This window comes from Osmerus eperlanus, chromosome 1, assembly GCF_963692335.1.
Source record: "Osmerus eperlanus chromosome 1, fOsmEpe2.1, whole genome shotgun sequence".
NCBI lineage: Eukaryota > Metazoa > Chordata > Actinopteri > Osmeriformes > Osmeridae > Osmerus > Osmerus eperlanus.
The window spans coordinates 6,742,309-6,768,394 of record NC_085018.1 but is presented as its reverse complement, the minus strand read 5'-3'; the positions used below and the strand labels follow the sequence as shown (position 1 = coordinate 6,768,394).

Genomic DNA, 26,086 nt, shown 5'->3' with positions numbered 1-26,086 from the left:
GATGTATGCATTTTCAGTATTTCAACATAACTTTCTGGAGGGTTTAACCTATTACCTCGAGGTACCTAGATCTAGCTAGCGAAATCCTAACGTAAACAATGTGAATCTGATAGCAAATAACCAGGCTTAATAGCCTCAATTTCAAACCTATACGTAATAGCATGCCCCATCCAATTTCTGAAAATACGTTTATATATTTAAAACTATTTCTGTAAAGAAACTCACCTTTGAAGTAGCTAATTTCCAGTTTAAATCCAATGCGTAGGCCTAGAAGACGGTTGAACCCCTGCAAAATCTCTTCTGAAACCCCAGTTTCAACGATGCGTTGAAATGGGCATGCGCAAAGTTGTTGCTGAGGGAAAGGTTTGCTAAGGAAGAATTGTAATTCTGTGATGACTTGTCTTTGGAAATGAAACTCTTAAGAGTCGCTTACCTTTTGGTCACATTTAACAATTTTGCATTACAAAATTATTGGAGCACAAATTTGCATTGTGTGTCATACAGCTTTGGTGTGCTGTACAAAGAATGTTTGCTTAATCATGTTACACATCACACATTGATTGCTTTTGTACATGTTTATAGTAAAGAATTAAAGACTAAATTATATTCCAAATTCAGTCTTTTATTTATTAAAGCTATGTTCCTGCATATGAGAAAATTGATGACCAATGACATGCTGGGGCTGAGCGGCACATGAATTACATACATTGTCTACATTTATACGTAGGTACAACGTCACGGCAACGTTGTCCACGGGACCAAAAATAACAGTATCCAACCGACCAAGGTACGACGTTGCGGCAACGTTGTCCACGGGACCAAAAATAACGTAACCAGCCGGCCAAGGTACAACGTCACGGCAACGTTGTCCATGGGACCAAAAATAACGTAACCAGCCGACCAAGGTACGACGTCGTGGCAACGTTGTCCACGGGTCTAACAATAACGTAACCAGCCGACCAAGGTACGACGTCGTGGCAACGTTGTCCATGGGACAGACTGGCAACATTCCCTTTATAACGTTGCTACGGCGTTGCCACAACGTTGCCAGAAGGTAACGTCGCGGGTTACCAACTGAGCACTTACTGGCAACGTTGCCGCAACGTCATGTGTTAGCTGGGTTTGTGGTGTTTTTTTTAGGGCCGAATTGCCCTTTGAGGTAGCAATTTAGCCAGGCAGGTTTTGCACCATACGTGACACTGCGCATCATCTTTTTAAAGGCAAAATTGGCAAAGTGTCTGTAGTGTCAGGTTCTGTCGAGCCTGAGGCCATCGTACAGGTCAAGGTAAAGTGTAACGTGCACCAAAGTAAAATCGCAGCCTTTGCGATTACAAAATCTTGTTTTGTCACATAGCGATATAATCGCAAATGCAATTAATCGTTCAGCCCTAGTTTAACTAGTCATTTTGAATTTCATAACTTTTTGTCTGCATGCTCTGAAGATGATCTGATTCCAGCTTTGCTGCTTGGCCCCTAATAATAATAATAAAACTAACAAAAACAATAGGTGCCTTTGCAGCCTCGCTGCTTGGCCCCTAATAATTCAAACTGAATTGTAGATTTCATTGCCGCTGTGCACTTTGAATTGCCATTTGAAAAATGCTTTGCTATTTGAATAAAGAGTCTATTAAACTTCCATAGACAGTGAGCTCTCCAATATACATAGATTATTTGATTTAATATGGCCACACAGATATGTCTTTAAACAATGACTTCTTATTTGTATACTTTTATTTGTATACTCATTTATCCATTACAAGTATAATTCTTTTTTTCAGCAATATTAATTTCAGGTCATGAGGAGAACCTCGAGGAAGACATGGCCGGTACATCCAGTGGCAGCACCTCAGCTCTATTACAAGAGGCCACACCACTCCTTTCCACCTCCTCCAGCTTCTGTATCTGTACAGTAATCTAAGCATTGCACTGCGTTTCCTCCTGACCCTTCCTGTCTCTGTTGCCTCTGGTGAGAGGAGCTTTTCAGTTTTAAAGCTGATAAAAAACCTACATTAGGACAACCAGCTGACAAGAGAGGCTCACAGGACTGACACTGATATCAATCAAATGTGGTGTTCGGAAGTCTACAGACATGGAAGACATAGTGGTTGCATTTGTTCAAGCCAAATTTGCACTATAGTTGTGTAAGCAAATATAGAAATAAGACCAATAAGTCCAAACTGAAGGGTAAAGAGTTGTTTCTTTTCTTTGTTTGCCATCCACAATCTTCTTTTTACTTGGTTTGTGTTTTTGTGTTATTATGAAAAGTTTGCACATGCTTTAAAATAAACATTTCATTGTTTGTGTATTTGGAGTTATTTATATTAGTTCCCTTGAACTGACACAATTTTACATTTTGTAGAAAATAAAAGGTTTGTTTGTATAATCATCTGTGTGGATGGCTACCAGGGGGGTGTTCCATCAACGTCGCTAACGCAAGTCTTACATGAATAAGTCTCATGGGTAAACGTCAACTTAGACTTAAGCCTCAAGCCGTTCCACTAACGTTACGTTCCGTTAAGAATCAACGCTAACACAAACCAGACTTGCGTAATCTCAAACTGTGGACGCGCACGTAGTATTTAAGCAGCCCAGTACAGGCGATCGTCGAAAAGAAGAGAAATGGCGAAAAGAACGGCAAAGACAGCCCGAGCTGATGTTTTTTCCGTTGCGGAGCAGACATTTTTAATGCAACTACTATATCAGGATTATCGAGACGTCATTGTCAAAAAGGGCAATACGGCAATTATTAATAAAGCAAGGGAGGTAGCTTGGCAAACCATTGCTGACAGACTAAATGCGTAAGTTGTAGCATTGTTTTATTCTAATTATAGTGGTGTGTAGACAAATTAATGCATTTACAGTTTTTAGCCAATTTTGATGAGGTGTTTAAAGCCTTTCTGACAGTAGGCCTAATTATTGGGCTATTCTCAACAGCAGCCACCTGAACACTCAAAAAAGGACTTGGCAGCAAGTCAAAACTAAATATAAGAACATTTTCCAGAGTGGTAAGTATAAGTAGCCTAGTAAATTCAAATGTTAGTGTAAAGTGTTCTGTAAAATTGCACCCTTTATAGCCACTAAAAAGATGTGTGACACTATTGCGACTGGTGGGGGACCACCTCCAGAGAACCTCACACCTGCGGAGGAGCTGGCCTTAAGCCTCAACCGGGGGCGCCCTCTAGTAGAGGGAATAGAGGGTGGGACCTCTTCCGACGTCCTTCCCCAAGGTGTTGGATAGGGATGGGCGGATTGATCCTAAAGTATCGATATTTTCGATACTGGCATTGTATCAAAAGGATCGATTCTCAATTTGAAATATCGATCCTACCTGGGATTTCTTGGGAATCTTGTTCTACCTGGGAACAAGTGATTTTATAATATTTTATAATAGTAGTATGCCATATAGTATAGAAATGTACTTAAATAAGAAAGTCAATGGGAACTATTTTTTCTTCCGCGCTATCTCACTCTCATTCAGTGAAAGCACACTCAGCGCAGATTCGAATGCATTGCTGCGGTCATGACAAAGAAAAAGAAGCATAATCTGGATTCTTTCACTCCAGTTAACAACGATGAAGCTTTATGTGACATTTGTCAAAAAACTATACACCATTGTGGCCACAAGCATGACAAAGCATCTCAAAGTTAAACACCCTAAAGAGCATGGCGAAGTACAGTCGACGCGAGCAGAGGAGGCAACACAGACAGTAATGTCTATAGCGGTTTATTTAATATTAATAACAATGGCTTTCAGAATGCATTCTAAAATTACCAACAACAACAAAAAAATCATAGAAGTATCGATATCGACGATACTGGTCTTGAAAGTACTTGGTATCGGATAGAAAAGAAAATTATTGGTATCGCCCATCCCTAGTGTTCGGGAGAAATATGTTCAAGATATTTTGACTGCTATACCTTTCCTCAAAAGGTATCAGTCTCTCTATGGTAAAATTAACAGGCCTATCTTTCAGTGACTGGAGATGAAATATTCCTTTTGGATCCCACTGAAGGGGCCCAAGGCCATTACATTGATCCCGTAAGTAGTCCTTTTATAAAGGCTGTGCATGATTACATTATTATTTGCCTTTTTAACTGCTGTGCTCTATTTGCAGGGAGAAGATACTAGCATGTGTATGGCCCCTGATGAAGAGACCATTTCTGCCATGACAGAAATGCCAGAGGTAAGACCAAATAATGTTATTGGATGTCTGTTTTCTTTTAAATTATGTTTAACCATACACCTTGCTGCAGGAAATGGCAAGAACATCAGCAAGGAGCGAAGTAGGTAACTATTAATATTGCTATTGACGACATAATCGGCTACTCTGACGATCTTCTTTTTCACAGGATGCGTCCAGGCAATATACAAGAGGCATTTGCTTCTTGACATTGAGAGCAAAAAACTTGACATGAGTACAGAAGATTAAAAATAAAAAAGCACTGCAGAAGGTCATGTTTGGACTTTTTTATAACTTTTCTTTTTTGTCTTCACAGCTTGATGAAAATGAATGAATAAATAAAATGAAATTGCAATGTCACAGAGGCCTTTACATATGCCCATAGAACTGCACCTAAAACCCCCCTAAACCCTCAAGGAAGACAAGGAAAAACTTCCATCTTAAATGAATTCAAACCAATTTAACTGAAATTCTGAGCTTTGAAATGGTTAATTCAAACAAAGGTGACCGTGACTAAAATGGGTTAACTGAAATAAGTATTCTTGTAAAGATTCCGCACGGTTCTTCCATCTCTGTCCTGAAGGGCTGGGTTCAATTCTTCCCATTGCTCCTCTGGCAACACTCTGGGCAGTCTCTCACGGCGTAGGGTGGCGATGTTGTGCAAGACTGCACAGGCAACTGTTATGTCACAGGCCCTGTCTGGAGCAACCCTGAGGCCTTTTAGGCACTGGAACCTAGATTTCAGTTGGCCAAAGACCATCTCAATCCGTGCCCTGGTTTTAGCATGGGCATGGTTGAAGGCTCTCTCTGGGTCTGTTGCAGGTTCTGGGTAGGGTGTCAGCAGGTATGGCATACAGGCATAACCTCTGTCCCCAAACAGAAGTCCATTAAACTCTCCTACAGAATGGAAGTGTTTTAATATACAAAATTGTTAAGGTGAAGTACATTATGTAAGTCCTATAGTAACAGCATGCTCTTGCCTTATGCAAACCTCTGTAAAAGAGATGATGCTCGAAATATTCGGGAATCATGGACAGCCGGGCCATTTTGCCTCAATGTTGGAGATCAGGCAACTTGCATTGCAGATCATCTGACAAGATAAGTGTGTTCAATTATGGGGCACACTGCTTTAAAGAACGTTCATTTGAAATCGCTAGGCATGCCTATAGAAATATATAATTAGCTCTATTGTAGAAGGGCACATTTCATCCAATCTAATTAATACTTTTTTCCCCCTCAAGTGTATTGACAGCTGTCCTCGGCTGGTACATACCTGTACATTTAGGGTATGGAAAGATTTACGATTGACATAGTCTGCCTCCACAGGTCCAGATGGGGCTTGGATTCGCACATGGGTGCAGTCTATTGCCCCTATGACATTAGGGAAGCCTGAAGGAGAGGAGTCAATTAATGCTTGTCAACCTGCAGACTTCTTGAAAAATAATACTGTCACATACCTGCAATTGAATAAAAAGTCTCTTTGACTCGTTGTATCTCACGATGACCAGGAAAACAGACGTAGATATTCAGGTACCGCTTTAGAGCAAGGTATACCGTTCTTATTTCCCGGCATACTGTTGCCTTTGCAAGACGTTCTGCGTCCCCAACACTGTACAAGAATGTCCCACAAGCAAAAAAACGCAGAGCTATGCAGACGGACTGTACAGTGGTCAAAGCCTGGCTGCGGTGGTTTTTTTTCTTTATGTGCGGCTCCAGCAGACTACATAGGTAAACTATGCTGGGCCTGCTGAACCGATACCTCTCCCACAGATAATCGTCAGGGAAGCACAGCGGATTGTTTCTGTCTCTGAAGACCCGTGGGGCTGGTTGGGTTAACGCTCTTTGAATGATCTGTGCACCTTCGTCCACAGGGTTGTCGATGAATGGACACGCCATGATGGATCATATTAATACATTATCTTTTGACACACTGCTTTTATAAGGGAGTCAGGTGGCTGAGCGGTGAGGGAATCGGGCTAGTAATCCGAAGGTTGCCAGTTCGATTCCCGGTCATGCCAACTGACGTTGTGTCCTTGGGCAAGGCACTTCACCCTACTTGCCTCGGGGGAATGTCCCTGTCCTTACTGTAAGTCGCTCTGGATAAGAGCGTCTGCTAAATGTAAATGTTTATAGTTTAGGCTTATGTCAATTATCCAATGACTTTTGAAAACGGTTTAAGTGACATAATTTCTTAAGTGGTTTATTTCGATCAGCCTAATAATATATCATTATTTATTAAAAGATGAGAGAAACAAGGCAATTAGCCTAATTCATACTGGGTCATTGTGAGAAAAAAGGTTTACACATATGTTTCCGAACACGGACGGAACAAAAATGCTCGGAAGGCTGAAATTCCCTTGGCGGAACTATCTTTTGAGATTCTGTTTCCGCCTGTTTGAAATTATTTGCAACACATTTTAGTTTATCTTGACTTTTAGCCTGACACGGATCGGGCTAGTTCCAAAGTAGAAGTTACCTTGGTTACGTAGCTTGAACTAAAATAAGGCCCCGTCCACACTAGCCCGGGTAAATTTAGAAACGCATACATATGTCTGCGTTTGCACCTCCCGTCCACACTAATACGGCGTATTCGAAGACTGAAAACTGAGCTTTTCGAATACGCTCCCCTAGCCGGAGACATTTGAAAACGCCGGGTTCGCGTAGTAGTGTGGACGGGGTCCACGGAGCTTTTCAGATACGATGACGTTCAGTTGCCATGGCAAAATGTCAAGATGAACATGGAAGGTGAAATAAATATGCTGCTCCGTCTCTATAATTTATTTACCAGTTTAGTTAGTGTACTTCAGGTACAAATAGTATCACTTAATAGATATGCGTTACTCCTACGCAGAAGGCGAGCGTTGTACTCTGTGTGCCTGAACGATAGCGGGACAAGGCAGAGAAGACGGTTTAAACCAAACATAGAGCGGCAGTTCTGGGAGAGACCTGGCTGAACAGCTAGCTGGTGGGACAATTTTAAATTATACAACACCAAATAGTATTGCCAGAGGAGTATGTAAACAGAGCAGCGTGGTTGGAGGGAGGGGCAGGAGTGGCGTAACCATGACAACGATTGTCATGTACCCGTGTTAGTGTGGACGGCAAATATTTGGAAAACGATATGAAAACGCTAGTGTGGACGGAGATCGTTTTCAATTCGAATACGCGTATTTGTATTTACCCGGGCTAGTGTGGACGGGGCCTAAGCCACCTTAATGGAACGGAACTCTCGCTAAAGTAAGTGAGACTTGGCAAAATAAGTCTCGCTTTTCCTTAATCAACATTGATGGAACACCCCCCAGGTCCCTTCTGCCCAGGGCCCCCAGAGTCTCTAGAATGCCCCTGCTTTAGACCATATGTTGAAGGGAACTTGAGGGACCAAATCCATTGATTCACTATGCGATTGATCATTAGAAGGGGGATGGGAAATCACACTTTCCAAACAGCCTGAAAGATGTATTCACGGTTTACCAGGTCAAACAAAGAAAAATTAATCCTGTGAACAATGCAATGCCCGAGATTAGCCTACTCATTCTATTTAGTCCGTGGATGTAGGCTAAAACGAACGTATGACAAAAATGTAAGCCGACAATAGAATGTTGATAATGTCGGGCTACGCATTTATAGACCAACTGCAGGCTAACCCTCAATGGGTGTGACATTCTTTATAATAAATTACATTTTGCTGAATGATTGAAGGGCTAGACAACAATCAATCAAATTAAATAGTCACTGACTATCAACATGGAAAGGAATAACAGATTGACGAAGACCACTTCATTTTCCACCCTTGCCTTTGCTGCGCCATCTAGCGATCATTGACCCCTATCCGTGCTAAAAGTACGGCTGCACCGTCATGCAAATCAAATCACATCACGCATGACGTGCCCACAACTCAACTGGAAGCTTAGGCCGTGTTCACACTTGACTTATTTTTTCAGAAAAAAGCGCTGCCTACAGCGCCTTTTTATATGCAACCCTATGGGAAAATGAAAAATGCGGACGCCTTTTTAAAAAGCGGCCGCCTTTTAAAAACTTCTGAAAAAGCACAGCGCCAGACGCCTTTTTGAGTTCAATTTTCTCAACTTTTCAGAAAAGCGCTGGGTGACGTCAAGCACCTTTCTGACAACTGACCAATCAGGACGAGGAGAGTAGGTACGCGTGTACCTTCCCTAGTAACCTACCTTAGTTACCAGGCTATGGCTCCTCAAAGGCCAAAGCTAAAGCAAGTAATTGCATTTTATTCTCCATAGTAGCTAGCTATCAATAAGTAACCAACGGAAAATAACGGATAAAATCCACACCTGTCACCCATTACCTCATCTTCCTGCAGTACTTCAACCCCGGATTTCCAACGACTCCTCGTCAGATTGTTGTCTCAGATACGGTGGTAGTATGCGACCTTTCAAGTACTACTTTAACTATTATTTACTAATCCCAGGGCTGACAACTTTCACGCATTGGCCGTAGTGATGGGGGAAACGAAGCTTTCCGAAGTAACAAGCTATTGGACACAATTGTTTCGAAAAAGTATCGCTTTTTCGAAGTGTTCGATACATCTTCTCCATAGGGACACCTGCTGGTCAGTGGAAGGAATCAAATCTAAATGTATTTGTATAGCCCTTTTTACACGCAAGCATGTCACAGAGGGCTTCACATACGCCCATAGAACTGCCCCTCAACCAACCTAAACCCTCAAGGAAGACAAAAACTCCCAGAAAAAATGGAAGAAACCTTGGGAGGAGCAATTCAGTGAGGGATCCCCTCCTCCAGAGACGGTTGGTGAAAGAGGAGCAGAACACAGGCTTAACATAGTCATACAGCAGGGAAGTGTCAATGGGTTTTGAAACATCAAAATCCATTGTTCAACTTGGTAGACCTTTCTGCAGCGTTTTGTTGTGGAAAAAACATCACACTGTTGTAATTATGAACATGGGTAACGATTATGGATTATATGATTGAAAATAAACCCCTTAATCATTTTACCCCTGTATATGCTATATTACTGAAAACCAGATGCAAAGCTGTTGACTGATGAGTATTGCCACTAATATATAGAAGATATTAAGCCCAAAAGTGCAAATCTGGATATTTAGGGGCTGAGGGCGAGAGAAGATGGTGTGTGTGCTTCTTCCATAGAAAACTACAAGGCCCAGATATCATGGACTACAAAGCCCAGATATCATGGGACAGATTTACGACTTTACACTCAGCAACCCAGTGCAGCTGATCTTCAAGGCCAGAAAAAAGCCTAAAAAATAGGAGAGTTTTCTATGCACCTGTAATCTGAAGCCTTTAGAGAGAGAGACCAATATAGTGTTAAATGCATTATGCATCTGTGACAAACAGTAATGTACCAATAGCAAAATTACAGATCTGATAAGGTTTTGATATAAAAGTGATGTCCGGAGAAAAATTCCAGTCTGCTCCCGGGAACATACTCACTTGTTTAGATACGTTTGTGTCTGAATAAACTTTTGCATCAAACTCTGAGTTCCAGTGCGCCTGTTTGGTCTTAGGATCTAGCCCTTCACGACATTTAGAATTATTCTTCACTTCAAGACATAGTATATTTCACAATATAATAGAACTTACAAAAGTATTTACATCATTTCAAACATTGAGAAATTGATAAAACGTAGTACGTATTTATCCACTTCAGTTTGATACGGTTAACCATCAAATCCTGCTGGCCAGACTTTCTGAGATGGGCATCACTGGCACTGCACTTCAGTGGATCTCATCCTACCTGTCAAGAAGATCCTACCAGGTCTCCTGGGGAGGCAAAGTGTCAGGCCCCCGCCAGCTCTCCACTGGTGTCCCACAGGGCTCCGTCCTTGGACCCCTCCTCTTCTCCCTCTACACCACCTCGCTTGGACCAATCATCACCTCCCATGGCTTCTCCTACCACTGCTATGCTGACGACACGCAGCTGTACCTGTCGTTCCCCCCGACTGATCCGGGGATCTCAGCTAGGATCGAGGCCTGCCTCACAGACATCTCCGCCTGGATGACCGAACACCACCTCCAGCTGAACCTCGCCAAAACAGAACTCCTCATCATCCCGGCCAAACCCTCCATCTCCCACGATCTCTCAATCACCCTGGGATCGGCGACGGTGACCCCTTCATCCTCTGCCAGGAACCTCGGGGTGACCATGGATGACGAGCTCTCCCTCACAGCCCACATTGCTGCGGTCTCCCGGTCGTGTAGATTCACCCTCTACAACATCCGGAAGATCAGGAGATACCTGTCTGTGCATTCCACCCAGCTGCTAGTCCAAGCACTTGTCCTCTCAAAGCTGGACTACTGCAACTCGCTGCTCGCCAGTCTCCCAGCATGCGCAACCCACCCTCTCCAGAGGATTCAGAACGCGGCGGCCCGTCTGGTCTTCAATCTACCCAGACGCTCCCATGTTACCCCGCTCCTCATCTCCCTCCACTGGCTTCCCATCATGGCCCGTATCAGATTCAAGACTCTGGTACTGACCTTCCGAGCGGTGAACGGGACTGCACCCGACTACATCAAGTCTCTCCTCCAGCCTTACACCCCCCCCCCGCCACCTACGGTCTTCTTCTGACAACTGTCTGGTGGTCCCACCGCTCAAGAGCGCCCGGTCCCAACACAAGCTCTTCTCCTGTCTGGCCCCCCAATGGTGAAATCAACTCCCCACCTCCATCAGGGACACTGACTGTCTCCCCACCTTCAAGAAAAGGCTCAAGACGCACTTGTTCTGGGAGTACAACGGCACTTAGGAATGCTTGGCTGGACCTGATGTTAGTTTCCTCCAGGATCACAATGACTCGTATTGAGAGACTTGTTGCTCTTGTTGGTTAGTTGTAACAGTTTCAAATTCTTGTACTCGCTGTGAAATATTTTACTGTTGATGTTTGACTGTTTGTTCTACAGGTACACTCTTGCGGGGAGTTTCATGTTGTTCAATTGTAACTTGTTCAACTGCATGCTCTTATGGTTCTTCCCTTTGGCACTTATTTGGTTTTCCACAATGTATGCTTCATGTTTTGGCTGCTCGCAATGTTAGGGGCTATCTCGTTCTTATGATCAGTGACCTATGCTCTTTGGGTATTTGATGCAGCCCTAGACACTAAGACAGCGCCAAACCCCCCTCGGTTGGGACATGAAATCTGTTCCAGGGGAAAGAACTCTAAAATAAGTTATATTTACATTTAGCAGACGCTCTTATCCAGAGCGACTTACAGTAAGTACGGGGACATTCCCCCGAGGCAAGTAGGGTGAAGTGCCTTGCCCAAGGACACAACGTCATTTGGCACAGCCAGGAATCGAACTGGCAACCTTCAGATTACTAGCCCGATACCCTAACCACTCAGCCACCTGACTCCCCTGTTCCCCAAGTTATATTTATAGAATAAGGGTGAGAATGCCCCGTCCCCCGTTGTCACCAACTAATAACGGAAACTATAACAATATACAGTAACAGGTTTACTTTATTTGTAAAATCTAGATGGGGCAACGTGAACATATAGAAGCTTTAATTGCAATTTAAAAGTTACATGTGATACACATAAACACACACCCCAGGTTTACATAGAAAGTACATACACACATATTTATCTTTAGCAGTCATAAAATTGACTAAACAAGAACGTTTTTAACCTAATTTTGAATGTCGAAACAGTATCAGCCTCCTTAATTGAGACAGGTAATTTGTTCCAGAGAAGAGGTGCTCTATATGAGAACGCCCTGCCTCCAGCAGTTTCTTTCTTAATTTTGGGAACCACCAGATAGCCGGCATCTTGAGATCTAAGTGTCCTTGCAGGGCGATAGGGTGCAAGGAGACCAGAGAGGTAAAGTGGTGCCAATACATGCAGAGATTGGTAAGTTAGCTCTGGCTTGGATAGGGAGCCAGTGTAAAGAGACGAGAGTAGATAGTGGGTCCATTGTAACTCTTAGATTTTTAACCAGCTGGCTTTGAGAGACTTTGACGCCATCTAAGTCTAAGGTCAGATTGGATAAATTATTTCTGTATTTTTTAGGACCGAAAATTTGAATCTCTGTTTTATCCGAATTGAGAAGAAGGAAATTTGCTGTCATCCAAGTTCTTAACCCAGAAACACATTTTTCCATAGCGTGTGGTAATTCTCCAGGCTTTATAGACATATATAGCTGAGTATCATCTGCATAACAGTGAAACTTTACCCCAGAGCTTCTAATTATGTTTCCTAAAGGCAGCATATAAAGCGAGAATAACAGAGGGCCTAGAACTGAACCCTGTGGTACTCCGTATTTTACAGTGGAACTCCTGGATGAGCAGCCATCATAGTGGACAAATTGTGATCTGTCAGATAGATACGATCTAAACCACTGAAGTGAAGTACCAGAAATCCCAACATAGTTCTCCATACGTTCCAGGAGAATCTCATGATCCACAGTGTCAAAAGCTGCACTTAGGTCTAGGAGAACCAGGACAGAGATAGAGCCTGCGTCGGAGGCTAATAGTAACATTGACTACCTTGGCTAATGCAGTTTCAGTGCTGTGGTGAAGACGAAATCCAGACTGGAGAGGTTCGTAAAGCTGATTTGAGGACTGGTGCTCAGTGAGCTGTTGTACCACAGCTTTGTCCCAAAAATTTGAGAGAAATGGCAAATTTGAAATTGGCCTGTAGCGGTGTTTTGTTGTTGGACTTCTGTGCTAGACACGGCTTATCCATAACGAACACCATGTTCAAGCATAAGGGTGTCCATATGTGCACTTGGCCCCAGGACACCCGAGGTCTCAGTTCGATGATCGACTTTGTCTTGGACACTCGGGTGAGGAGAGGGGCGGAGCTGTCAACTGATCACCACCTGGTGGTGAGTTGGCTACGATGGTGGGGGAGGACGCCGGTCAGGCCTGGCAGGCCCAAACGTAATGTGAGGGTCTGCTGGGAACGGCTGGCAGAATCCCCTGTCAGAAGGAGCTTCAACGCCCACCTCTGGGAGAGCTTCGATCATGTCTCGGGGGGGGGGGGCGGGGTCATTGAGTCCGAATGGGCCATGTTCCGGGCTTCCATTGTTGAGGCAGCTGACCAGAGCTGCTATGGCAGGCCAAAAGGACAAGTATTAGGACGTCTCCGTGTGTAAACCACGCGTAATTTACGCCGACTTTGCATGCAAAGACGGCGTCCGTTACGCCGACTTCCATACAAAGTCGGCGTCTTTTTCGCCTCAAATTGAACCGTGTCACGTGACACGTTCAAAGCACGCGTTTATTTAGACGCGTGCTTTTAACGTGTCACAAAGCACGCGTCTAAATAAACGCGTGCTTTTTTGAGACGTGTCTTATCAAACCACACGAAATTAACGCCTGGTTTTGACTCAATCAGCGTCTGGTTTTCCAAAATTAAAGTCTGCTTGCTTGAATCTCCGATGGGAAATTACGGCAACAATTGTAACACGTAAGTAAAGTAGGTCTTAGAATGCTCGTGCGAGCTAGGCTACTATCAAATACAATGCTAGTTAGCTATTAGTATGAAGTTGGTGGTCACAATTGCAATACTCTATGATATAAAAATTGGTGCAGAGACAAATAAATGCAGTAATATCAGGCTGGCTGGCTGTCTGTCTGGCTTGGAGCTTTGTGAACTTCCCTTGCACTGCGATTGCGTTGCCTCAGTATTGTGCGCAAATGCGCAAACTTAGTTGGTGGCAATATACAACTGTTGTTAGGCTAATCTTCAAGTCAAGTGTATTTTATTGTAATTTTCAATTGCATATGCTTGTACATAATAAAAACGAAACAGAGTTTCAAGTTCAAGTCTTTTAATGTCAGATGCACAGACCAACACAGGGTCAGACTGTGCACTGAAATTCTTAGGACAAGACAACGCAACCTGGCATAACATGACATATAAGTACTCAGAACAAGTGTACACCTATGACAAGCTAACATATAATAAACCTCCTAAATAAATACAAAATAAAAACTAAACCTATTCCCCCAGGACCATGATGGCATATAAAACAACATATAACAGTAATTGGTGCCAGTGCAAACGTATGTAGCCTACAGTTACAGGACAGTATGTTCAGTGACAGGACAATATGTACAGTGATTGGAGGTAGCACTTATGAAGTGATAGGTTCTCGTGCCAATATATTGTGATGCCAATTTGTTGAGCGGTCATATTCCTTGTATAGACCTAGAAAAGTGAAATACACAGCCAAGGTGACAGAAATAAAGGTTCATCGGCTGTCCTTCACATTCACACACTGTTGTCTTTATACTTAACAGATCATCTATGATGTCCCAAAGGCCCAACTCCTTCTCAGGTCACCTTCTGGCAGCAACCATGCAGCTGGATTTCACTGTGCAACCAGGCCTACCCAAGCTGCTGCTGCTGGGCCCAGGGTTGATTGTAATGGCACACTGGGACTTGCAGATGACCTGAAATACATATTTTTCTTTCTGCTGTGTAAGATGTAGGCCTACTGCTTTTAACTTGAGTTGAACGCTGTTAAACACTGCCATGGTCAGCAAACATTTGCCATGTCTACTTCAGAAAGGATACTGTTCACAGCTGTATGAGTCAATAGGACATTACCATTACCTGAATGACTTGTAGTAGTGATCGGGAGGTTATGCCTGTTCTGATGATGGCATAAACCATGTTAGATTGTTGGCTCTATGTGCATTGTTTGGGTCTCCTCTCCATTGTCTTCTGTTTTGTCTTTGGTTCTGTTGCAGGATGGCAGGCAGGTAGAGGAGCTGTGATTGCTGCAGGGGCACACCTGTGATCTGTGCCTTGGTCCTTAATAAGCTGTGCCCTAACAAGCTGGGTCTCTCCATTACTAGCAGGAACATCATCACTGTTTGCTTTTTAGTATGTAATGATTCTCTTCACTCTACACTTGCACTGATCCCACACCCATTCCATACACTTCTAATTTACCAACCATTTCTTTGTAAGCACTTTTTATTAAATAAATACATTGTTATCCTTATTACCGTCGCTTGTCACTTCCTGAAGTTCTTATCTAATCTTCCTATGAATCAAGTTATGACAGCATTAAACAAGCCCTGGTTGGCTACACACCTCATGTCGGGCTTATACAGATGTGTGTATTTGCACTGTATTGGATATTCAATTCTTCTGCCTCTTTCCATCTCCCTGGTCCTCCCCCAGCACCAGCAGCTCCCTGTCCCCCTGGTCCTCCCCCAGCACCAAGGGTGTGCCCAGAGGCCAACACCTGTGACATAACCCTGAGACTGCCCATACACACAACCCATGTACAGTTCAAACAGTACATGGAGTCTAGGATAATACAGTCACCCACCTTTGGGCAGGCATAATGTCACAGCCACAAACGTGACCCCGTTTTTGGTTTTGCCCTGCCCTACTGTGTCCGTGTCTGCCATTGTCTTCACCTGTGTCTCATTCAGTGGTTTCAGTTCTTGTTTGTATTATCATGTCCACCTGTGTCTTGTTTGGTTCTGTGTATTTTAGGTTCCTGTTTTGTGTCCAGTCTTTGTCTTGTCCTTACCCTTGTTAACGTGAGTACCCTGTCCAGTGCCGGTCCTTCCTATAGGCGACATAGGCAGCCGCCTAGGGCAGCATGAAGAGGGGGTGCTGTTGATAAATCTTGCCTAGGGCGCCATATGTACTAGGACCGCTACTGACCCTGTCTGTTTCCCAATTAAAAGAATAAACCCTTTGTTTGAGGCAATGTCTGGCTACTCTCCTGCGTTTGGGTCCTACGCCACCACACACTGTAACACATAAGGCATATTTGAATTAATTAAAGACATCAAATTAAATTGTATAACCTTACTTTTAGAGTGTTTGATTTTAAAAGGGTTTCTAAGTAGCATTGGCTTCTGAGTGTAGGTGGCAACCTACAGATATTACCGTTGGACTTACAAAAATGTCTATTATAATTATTTAAACTTCTCTGTAATCAATGCATCTGCAGTCGTATCCCTGAATGGAAGTTCAGTTCAAATCTAGTATTTTTCACCCGTTACCAAGACACTGTAGTCTAATGATGGTACATTGTGTTAGTTTGGAGTATGTTATTAGGCTGAATGTAGGGGAAAGTGTATTACATGAGAAGGAAATGTATCAAAAGATTATGGTGTGATTTCCCAGATAATGAAAATTGTGTTACCCATATAGATGGTGTCACTAAAGGGTCAACGACCTGAGCGTCAGGTCACCTCATAAAAGTAGAGGGCACATTGCGTAATTTGTTATGGAAAATCATCCCTAGTGAGCGGGCGCTATGAAGATGAATGAAAGTTTAAAAATTATCACAATTATTTTTTTAGTAGTAACACTGCATTGCGAGAGCAGGTTTCTGCTCTTTCGTGTTTTTCTGCTGGCATTGAGAACTTAGGTTGGACATCTTTGAACAGTGCTAGTTCATGACTATACCATATCAAGCTTGATTGTCTATTCACCTACCATTTAGTTAGCTGATGATTAGCAGTGTACAATATTTTGTGTTAACTGGGTTCATAGGAAGATTAGATTTGATGTTCCTGCTAGTAATGGAGAGACCCAGCTTGTTAGGGCACAGCTTATTAACCCTTGTGTTATCTTCGGGTCGTTCTGACCCATCAGTCATTGTGACCCACCGTCGTATTGCGACAACTTTACCGCATACAAAAACAAAGTGAAGCATTTTCTTTTAACCGTTGGGCTGTCTCAGACCCCCCACATTGCGAAGGTTAAAAGAAAATTATTTTTATTTGTTTTTGTATTGGGTAAAATTGGGTAAACACAACGATGGTTCGTTATGAACCTTTGGGTCATGTGACCCGAAGGCAGCACGAGGGTTAAGGACCAAGGCACAGGTCACAGGTGTGCCCTTGCAGCAATCACAGCTCCTCTACCTGCCTGCCATCCTGCAACAGAACCAAAGACACAGAAGCAGAACACAGAGAGGAGACCCAAACAATGCACAGAGCCAACAATCTAACATGGTTTATGCCATCATCAGAACAGGCATAACCTCCCGATCACTACTACAAGTCATTCAGGTAATGGTAATGTCCTATTGACTCATACAGCTGTGAACAGTATCCTTTCTGAAGTAGACATGGCAAATGTTTGCTGACCATGGCAGTGTTTAACAGCGTTCAACTCAAGTTAAAAGCAGTAGGCCTACATCTTACACAGCAGAAAGAAAAATATGTATTTCAGGTCATCTGCAAGTCCCAGTGTGCCATTACAATCAACCCTGGGCCCAGCAGCAGCAGCTTGGGTAGGCCTGGTTGCACAGTGAAATCCAGCTGCATGGTTGCTGCCAGAAGGTGACCTGAGAAGGAGTTGGGCCTTTGGGACATCATAGATGATCTGTTAAGTATAAAGACAACAGTGTGTGAATGTGAAGAACAGCCGATGAACCTTTATTTCTGTCACCTTGGCTGTGTATTTCACTTTTCTAGGTCTATACAAGGAAGATGACCGCTCAACAAATTGGCATCACAATATATTGGCACGAGAACCTATCACTTCATAAGTGCTACCTCCAATCACTGTACATATTGTCCTGTCACTGAACATACTGTCCTGTAACTGTAGGCTACATACGTTTGCACTGGCACCAATTACTGTTATATGTTGTTTTATATGGCATCATGGTCCTGGGGGAATAGGTTTAGTGTTTATTTTGTATTTATTTATATGACTGACGTCGACGCAGCAAACCACGACAAGCTGGAATATCCAACTTCACAGAGCCGAAACTTTTAACTCCTGCAAGCGGCTACTCTCGCCGGTCGTTTCATGCAGCTGCAGTCCATGTCGAACGCACCTATTGAGCCGAGGACTCGGTTGGCAGAGGAACGAATCGTTCACCTCCCAACCATGTCTTCGGATCCTTTTACGTGACTTGCATAGGCTCAGTACTGGTAGCTAGATAAAACAGAAATGATTCGTTCATTTTGACTGGGTCTTCGGATACGGATCTTTGGATCATTTTTCACGTGACCTGCCATAGGCTCAGAAGAGGAAACAGAAATGTATTTGTTTACCTCGTTCACTTTCGCGTGACTAGGTTTAGTAAGACGTTCACAAGTAATAATTACAGGTTTCGTTATTTAAACTTTTTTGTACTTTACTTACAGTTCAGTGCAGCATAGTTGTTTGCCGTGATAATTGGTAAATGTTAGTGTGATAATAAATGACCATTTCAAATCATACAAACTGTCATGATACATTATTTTAATGCAGGAATTTCTTTTAAAATAGTATCTGCTGGTTTACATGCACTAACCTACATGAGAATATGATATACGTGTTTTCCAGGGAATTGGCTATAAAATGCTGAGCAACATTTTTATTGAGGTGGGGCTGGTAGCAAAGCCAAGCCCGATTGAGTGGAAGAGGCTGGTAGCAGAGCCAAGCATGATACGGTTGGTGGAGGCTGGTAGCAGAGCCAGGCCTGGTGGAGTGTAGGAGGCTGGTAGTAGAGCATAGCCTGGTGCGGATGGAGGAAGCCGGTGGCAGAGCTGGGCCTGGGGTCCTGAGGGGACGAGAGTGTGATTACTGAGGGGCACTGGAAATGAACGATGAGGTAAAGGGTGCAGGCATTGAACCCGGGGTGTGGCGGATAGTCCTTGAGGGTCACGGCCGAGCAGCCGCTTGAGCAGATCCCCAAAAGGAACAGCCTCACTTAGTGGGCTGCAGCGAGGCTGATACGAGCATGAGTGTGGTGGAGGTGTAATGGCAGAATTATGAAGACACTGATACTCGAATGGTCAGGATGCCGGAATAATACAAATTCTTTATTCAATATATAAAAAGGTACTTAACAGAGCCCTCTGTGACCAATCTGCTGGAGGACACTTAACAGAAGTGTCATTCAGCCGAGTGATAAAGACCCTTTAGACAAGACTTTAAATTCAAACTAAACTTTATACCATCATCGACACACAAACAAAAGACAATAACACAAAACCATTTGGCCATGAATCAGATGGTATCAGAAGTAGTACACGCCCAAACAGTGTCTCACAAGTTCTCACCATGAATCAGATGGGATCAGAACCGGAGAGCAACTTGCAGAAGAAATTGATGCCGCTGAGGTACACGTGGACTGTGGAAGTGTGGGTGGAGAGGTGCGTGTGGGCATGGGAAATTAAGCTGGTAATGGAAATCAGGTTTGTACAAGTGGAAGGTGAGGTGGTGAGCAGTGTGGAAAGACTTAAAGCACTTCCAGGCTGTCCAGTAGGTAAAGAGTGTGAGGGGGGCCAGACCTTGGAGAATGGCATCTTGGGTGTGGAGTGGGAAGGTGAGTCCGCCTGTGGCGCCAAGCATCTGAATTTCTGGAGGGAGAGACAGGAGAGGGAGTCAGCAATGGTGACAGGAAAGCCAAGTGAGGCAGCGGATGAAGGGCATGGCGGAGATGGCGTCTGAACGGACTTTGATGATCCAGGAGATGACGGCAGTGTTGTCAGAGTGGATGAGGATATATTGGCTTGTCCATTCGTGGCCCCAGAGGAGGGCGTAGATTTTGTCAAGTGCAGATGAGAGAGCTTGTGAGGGAGAAGGGTAGAAAGGGAGCTCAGGAGGTCATGGGGAAGCGAATCAGCGGCTGTTGTAGTAGCAACCAAAACCAGAGGAGGGGGTGGCGCCTGTGAACAGTTGCATGTCGTGGGGATTGGATACCATTTGTTTGTAGAAGAAGGTTATGCCGTTACAGTGTGACAGAAGGTGGTGCCAGAGCTCTAACTCCATGAGCCAGGAGGTGTCCAGTGTGATGGTTTGGTGGAGAGACTGGGAGGTGGGAGATGAAGGAGCGACCTTGGGGGATGATGCGGAGGGCGTAGTTCAGGTGGCCAAAGAGGGAACGGAGTTGGTGCTTGATGCAGGTGGGAGTGAGCAGGTAGTTGGAGAGGAGGAGAGTGATACGGTTCAGTTTGTCGGTGGGGAGTGAAGCTTGGAATGACATGGTGTCCAGTGTGACGCCGTAGATTTATTTATTGGCCAGCAATCGCCTAATACACAAAAAACAAATGCATGCGTTTACAAATGTCTCCAACCTCTGTTTAGGAAAACAATCGTTACTACCACTACTCATGCTCTGTCTCCATGTGATCTGAAGACTGAGTTTGTAACCGGTTCACTTCCGCTTTTAGGTTTGACACCACATGCGTTTTCTTTTCAGAAGGGATGTAGGTCAGCCTGAACATTGGATGAGCTGCAGAGGCTATGAGCAACCTGTGATCTTGAAAAATATATTCAAACCTCTTTTTAACCCCATCGATGATGGCATTTACCAGTGGGTTACAGTGATGTAGGTGGATCCCATGCTTCATCTGCTCCATCTTTTCAAGGAGAACTGAGATCGTTGGCACCAACACTCCTGTGTAGGCCATTTTGTCAGACTGTAGGACACCAAGGGCCTTGGCTAGGGGCATCATCACCTGATATAGACACAAAAAAATAAGAAAGTGTAAAAGTTCATATTAATATTCTTTTTATTAACCTGGAAGACTACTACTGTTGTTGCATTTATGTTGATATGGATATGTGGCACATACGTAGTGAATATCAAAATATATTTACCTGGACATACTCCTGTATGAAGGTTAGTTCTGCGGCTTTGAAGCGAGTCACCTGCAGCTTCTCGCAGATTTCGTGGAGTTCTTGTTCTTGTGTCAGTATACAAGTATTCAAGCACTCCATGGCATGGTAAGTGGAGTTCCACCGGGTTGACACGGGCACTATCAGTTGGCGACCTAACTTTTCTTTAATGGTATCTGAAGCTTGAGTACCCCTATGTTGCTTGTTCCATAACGCCTGGCATTTGGCAAGTGTCGATCTTGATATTTTCTTAAAGGGCTCTGACTGGCTTAAGGCACTTTCAATGTCTCTTGTAGCAACCAGATTAAGGGTGTGGCAGGCGCATCTCTGGTGAGGTGGGAGACTATAATCTTCCTCTGAGTCTGCTTCATTCAGGATATGTGTGACATTGATGAAGACAGGTTGTTCCTCGTCTTCGTCGTCTTCATCCTCTTCTCCACTGCCTTCGATGGTTCTTTGAACCTCTGCGAACATACTGAATGCCTTCACAAAATTAGAACCATTATCCGTGGTTGTAACGGTCACCTTTTCTTTTATGGTGAAACCTTGGTGGATATCGTCAAGCATCTCTGCTAAAACATCATACGTGTGCCGCCCTGCAAGCCTACAACCGGGTAATGCTCCAGAGCAAATGCCTAAGCTTTCCTCGTCTATCCAGTGGATGGTCACGCCAAGGAAGCTTCTGTTGTTTGATGACCATGCATCTGTTGTTGTGCATACATGGTTCTGTTTGGACAATATTTTGACCAGTGTGCTCTTCACCAATGAATATTGATCATCTAACAGTCTCCCCAACGTGTGTCTTGATACTAACTGCCTGGAGGGTAGAATTTCACGGAATAATTCTATATATTCTGGCCTCTCCACAGTCCACAGTGCGTGCAATCCCTGAATCACGAAATAAGTAAGAACTAATTTATTGAAATGCTCTTGACTTAGAGAGCGGGGACCACCCCTGAAAAACTGAGATACACTGCCTTGTTGTAGCGCGTGGTGTTCGTCATCCTTAGGCGCACTCCTCTTTTTGGCTTGTTCACGCTCCCTCTCCATGCAAGCAAAGTTATTTGGGTGGACTCTCTAGAGAATAAATAATTTATTCAATATTTGTTTTATGTATGTGGCTGTGATTAACGTACTTAATCGTACTTTTGAAGGTATGGCCACGGTGTCACTGTCACTTGTTCAGACTCTTCTACGGCTCTTGGGCTCTCTGCCATCCTGTCTTTTCTGTTCTGATATTTTGCCCGCGAATACAAAGATTTAATATTTTGCTGTTATCTAGTCAGACTGGCCGCGCAGGCGCTGTGTGAGTGGAGATGAGAAGACAGCCCTCGCTATACTCGGCTTTCACAAGTTCAGTAATCACACCATCGATTGAATAGATAGCTTTTATTGAAGCTGGGCTGGTAGCAAAGCCAAGCCTAATGCATTGTGGTACAGGCTGGTAGCAGAGCCAAGCCTAAAGCAGGGTGTCGCAGGCTGGTAGCAGAGCCGAGCCTTGAGTGGTTGGTGTAGGCTGGTAGCAGAGCCGAGCCTGAGGCGGTTGGTGTAGGCTGGTAGCAAGGCCGAGCCTGGTGCTGATGGAGGCCGGTAGCAGAGCCGGGCCTGGGTTCCTGGGAGGATGAGAGTGTGATTAGGGGATGCAGAGATGGTGGAAGTGATGTGGATGGTGCATGTATAGTTACCGGGTACGGACTCGGGGGGTGGCGGAGAGTCCTTAAGGGTCACGGCCGAGCAGCGGCTCAACCGGATCCCCAAAGGAACACTCACCTACGGGCTGCTGCGAGGCTGATAAGAGCTTGAGTGTGGTGGAGATCGGGGAGGTTGGTCCTGACGTATAAGCGGTATGCCTGAGAGGACCAGCGACCCAGAAGCTGGATAGTGTGGTCAGCGACGCCCTGGCTGGAAGCAGAGGAAGCGGCACCGATTCTGAAGGAATGTGCGGAATAGTGTGTGGGGTCTATGCCTGATTTGGTGAGGATGAGGCGGAGATGATGGTGGAACCAGGACCGGGAGGCGACGAGTCCTGATTCCGTGATGAATAGTGGGCTGAATGGGAGGGCGTGGCTTCCGGATTTGGAGTGAATGAGTTTCTGTAGAGACTCGAAGGGGCTGAGAGGAGAATTGAGGCGGAATAGGAAGATGGGAACTGCGGGCCCGCTCTGATTGGTCTTGCTGCGTTTCAGAGAGAAAATGAGTGTGTCGGGGGAGTGTAGGGTGATGTCAGAGGCGCATGGGTGAGCAGAAGGGTCGAAAGTGGAGGAGGTGGACGTGAATTCGGAGCACCTCAGAAAGCCAGGAGGAACATAGCCTCCAGGGTGGAATCAGTGGAAGGGGAGGAGTAGCCAGACCGCAGTGTGGTGATGCAGGCAGCTAGTAGGTCGGCAGTGAGGGGGAGTCGTGCAGAGGGAGAGCGGGGTTCCAGGCGCTTCAGACCCTTCATGAGAAGGGAGGTCTGGCTGTTGGAGATGGCTGTGCAGGGGGAACCGGAGAGCAACTTGCAGAAGAAATTGATGCCGCTGAGGTATGTGTGGATGGTGGAAGTGCGGATAGAGAGGTGCGCGTGAGCGTATGAGATGAAGCTGGTGATGGAAAGGAGGTTGAATGAGGGGAATGTGAGGTGGTGAATGGTGTGGAAGGAGGCCAGGGAGGCCTTGCGCCGGTGGGGATGAAGGGGGGCCAATGGTGAGGAAGTCGTCCAGGAGATGGACTAAGGGAACCTTGGACTCATTGAGGAGGATCCAGTAGAGTGCTTCGGAGAGGCAGTCGAATAAGCGTGGGCTGCTTTTGCAGCCGAATGCCAGTCGGACGGCAAAGTAGTAGGAATCCTCCCAGCAGACCCCAAAGAAAGCCCAGTAGTCTGGGTGGATGGGAAGGACCTTGAAGGCGGTCGTGATGTCGGCCTTCGCCAGCCAGGCGCCGCGGCCGGCCAGGCAGATGAGGGAGATGGCGGTGTAAGCCAGGGAGTAGTCCGGGCTGGGGATCAAGCTGTTTATGCTGGGGACGGGGCCGCGACGGGGTCGATCACAAGCCTCTGCTTGCCCGAGTACTTCCGGGTGGCGACGCCGATGGGGCTCACCCGGTAGACAGGGAACGGGGGAGAGGCGAACGGGCCAATCATGAAGCCCTGAGACACCTCCTTGGCCAACAGGGCAGAGACCACGGCGGGGGCCTCGAGCGCCGAGCGGAGGTTTTGGCAGGCAAAAGAGCAAGCGGGCAAGGACACCAGGCCGGGGGAGAAGCCTAGGACCAAGCCGTCCAGGAGGAACCGCACAGCGGCGGGGTCGGGGTGGCGGCGGAGGGCCGCAGCCAGGGCAGGGATGACGATGGGGGTGGACAAATGGGCAGACAGTCAGGGGGCCGGCCGGCCGGCCGGGGGGGTCAAGGGAGCAGGAGGAGCAGACGTGTGGGCCCCACCGCAGAAGGAGCAGACGTGGAGGCTCCGGCAGGACGACAAGGAGCAAGACCCGGTGTTGAAATTATTGCAGATCATGCGCCCCTTCTGCATCAGGATGGGGCGGCCCCGGCGGTCGGTGCCCGCAGGGCCGGACATGAGGGGCTGCGGGGTGAGGGGGTGGGGAGGGGCAGAGGAGGAGGAGAAGGCAGGCCGGGCGGGGGGCCGCGGGCCGGGGACAGGCGCCGGGCGGGCCGCAACCGTGCACTCCAGCGACGGATGAGAGGGGGCGCCGCACAGGGAACAGGACCGGGCGGCGAAAACCCGGCAGTAGGCTTCGCTGTCCAGCACGCCCCAGTAGGTGGACTCATTAAACTGCTGCAGCCGCCCTGCGGCCTCGGAGGCAAACCGGACGTGGTAGGTGTAGAAGCCGGAGCCCCCGAACCGCAGGGCGAGCTGCAGGACCAAGGTGAGGTAGTCGTCCAGCTCCGCACGGCGCCCGGGAAAGGAGGAGCAGACGACGTCCCGGTACAGGGAGAAGGCGTAGGCGAACTCCGCAGGTGTGAGCTCCCGGCGCCGGGCGGGGTCGGAGTGACGGAGCAAGACGGGGCCGCAGGACCCGTCAATGGTACGGGGGGCGGAAACCTGGGAGGGGAGGAGAAGGTCAGCCAGGTCCACATAGTTACCCAGCAGGATGGCGGCCCGGAGGGCAGAAGACACGGGGGAAGGCCGGGAGGCAGAGGGGGCCGCGGGGCGGACCGGGGGAGGCGCCGTGGCCAGCGTGAAGGGAGGGGCGGGCAGGGGACCGGCAGGAAGGGCAGCAGCCAGGGCGGGGGGGGCCGCCAGAGCGGAGCCATCTGCAGAGGAAAGAACAGAACACACAGTCAGGGGAGCAGGGCCCGGAGCAGGCGCGGCCAGGACGGGGCACGCAGGGGCAGGCACGGGGCAGGGGGGCGCCATAGAGGCGAGGAACGCCGCAAACAGCCCAGGAAGGTCGCCGAGGGCGGGACCGGCGCTCCAGCCGGGAGGGAAACTCCTCGTCGGACAGGTGGAGATCCAGGACGTCCATGAGGGCGGGAGGCGAATAGCCGGAGCCGGGAGAACGGGCGAGCCGGACCGCAGCGGAGCGGGAGCAGCAGAGGCGGCGGCAACGAAGCAGGAGGCAGAGTCGGCAGGCAGAACAGCAGCGGGGTGCACGAAAAGTCGAATGACAAAAACATGCTAGCACAAGGATCAGAGCAACGGAAGACACTTTATACAAGCCTCGTAATTGATACGGGGAGTTTGGTCGCATTCTTCCGTGCTTTCGCTAGGCTGATGCGTATGAAGTTGATTGGAGTTGGTGCGCATTCTTCCGTGCTTTTGAGATTTGCTTGATTGGAGTAGAGGAGGAGTCTTGGTGCGCTATCTTCCTCCCGAACTTTAGTTAGTTAATCTAACTCCCTCTCGTGAGATCCGTTGTAACTTGAACTGCAGAACGGGATATGTGAGATGTTTTTTCAGTGCTTTGTCAACACCAACTTTAAGTATGAACATCAGAAATGTCCAGGAGAAATTAGCTTTTGAGGACGCTACTGCGCTACTTGATCAATAAAAGAGCTTAGCTACTGAAAAGTTACTTGGTTTTGTAAATAGCGACGTTACCGCCAAGCTACTGACAAATGTAGTTAAGCTAGTAGCGTGCGACGCTACTGCCCATCACTGCCTCCAGATACACCTTGATGTCCTCAGAGGTCTGTTTGGTCAGGCAAGGCTGATTCCAGTGTTGCATGGGGTCAAGTGATTGGTCGGCATAGTTAAAGGTTCTTTTGTCGCTGCCATCCCTTGAGCCTGTTAGGTCTGAGCTTGGAGAAGTTGGGTAACTGTGTTTTCCATGTCTCTGCTTGGTAGACATCTCTTAAACTCAGTGTGTTTTGGTAATGGTGTCACATTCTCCCATTAATGTTACATTAAAATAAAAA

At 46.3% G+C, this 26,086-nt stretch overlaps 1 protein-coding gene and 1 pseudogene across 1 annotated transcript in view; both read right to left on the bottom strand.

Annotated features, from left to right (window-relative positions):
* LOC134017173 (protein phosphatase 1 regulatory subunit 15B) overlaps window positions 1-26,086 on the bottom strand; it is a 598,478-nt gene that overhangs the window by 297,487 nt on the left and 274,905 nt on the right. The window lies entirely within an intron of this gene.
* LOC134022663 (putative nuclease HARBI1) lies at window positions 4,701-6,077 on the bottom strand (annotated as a pseudogene).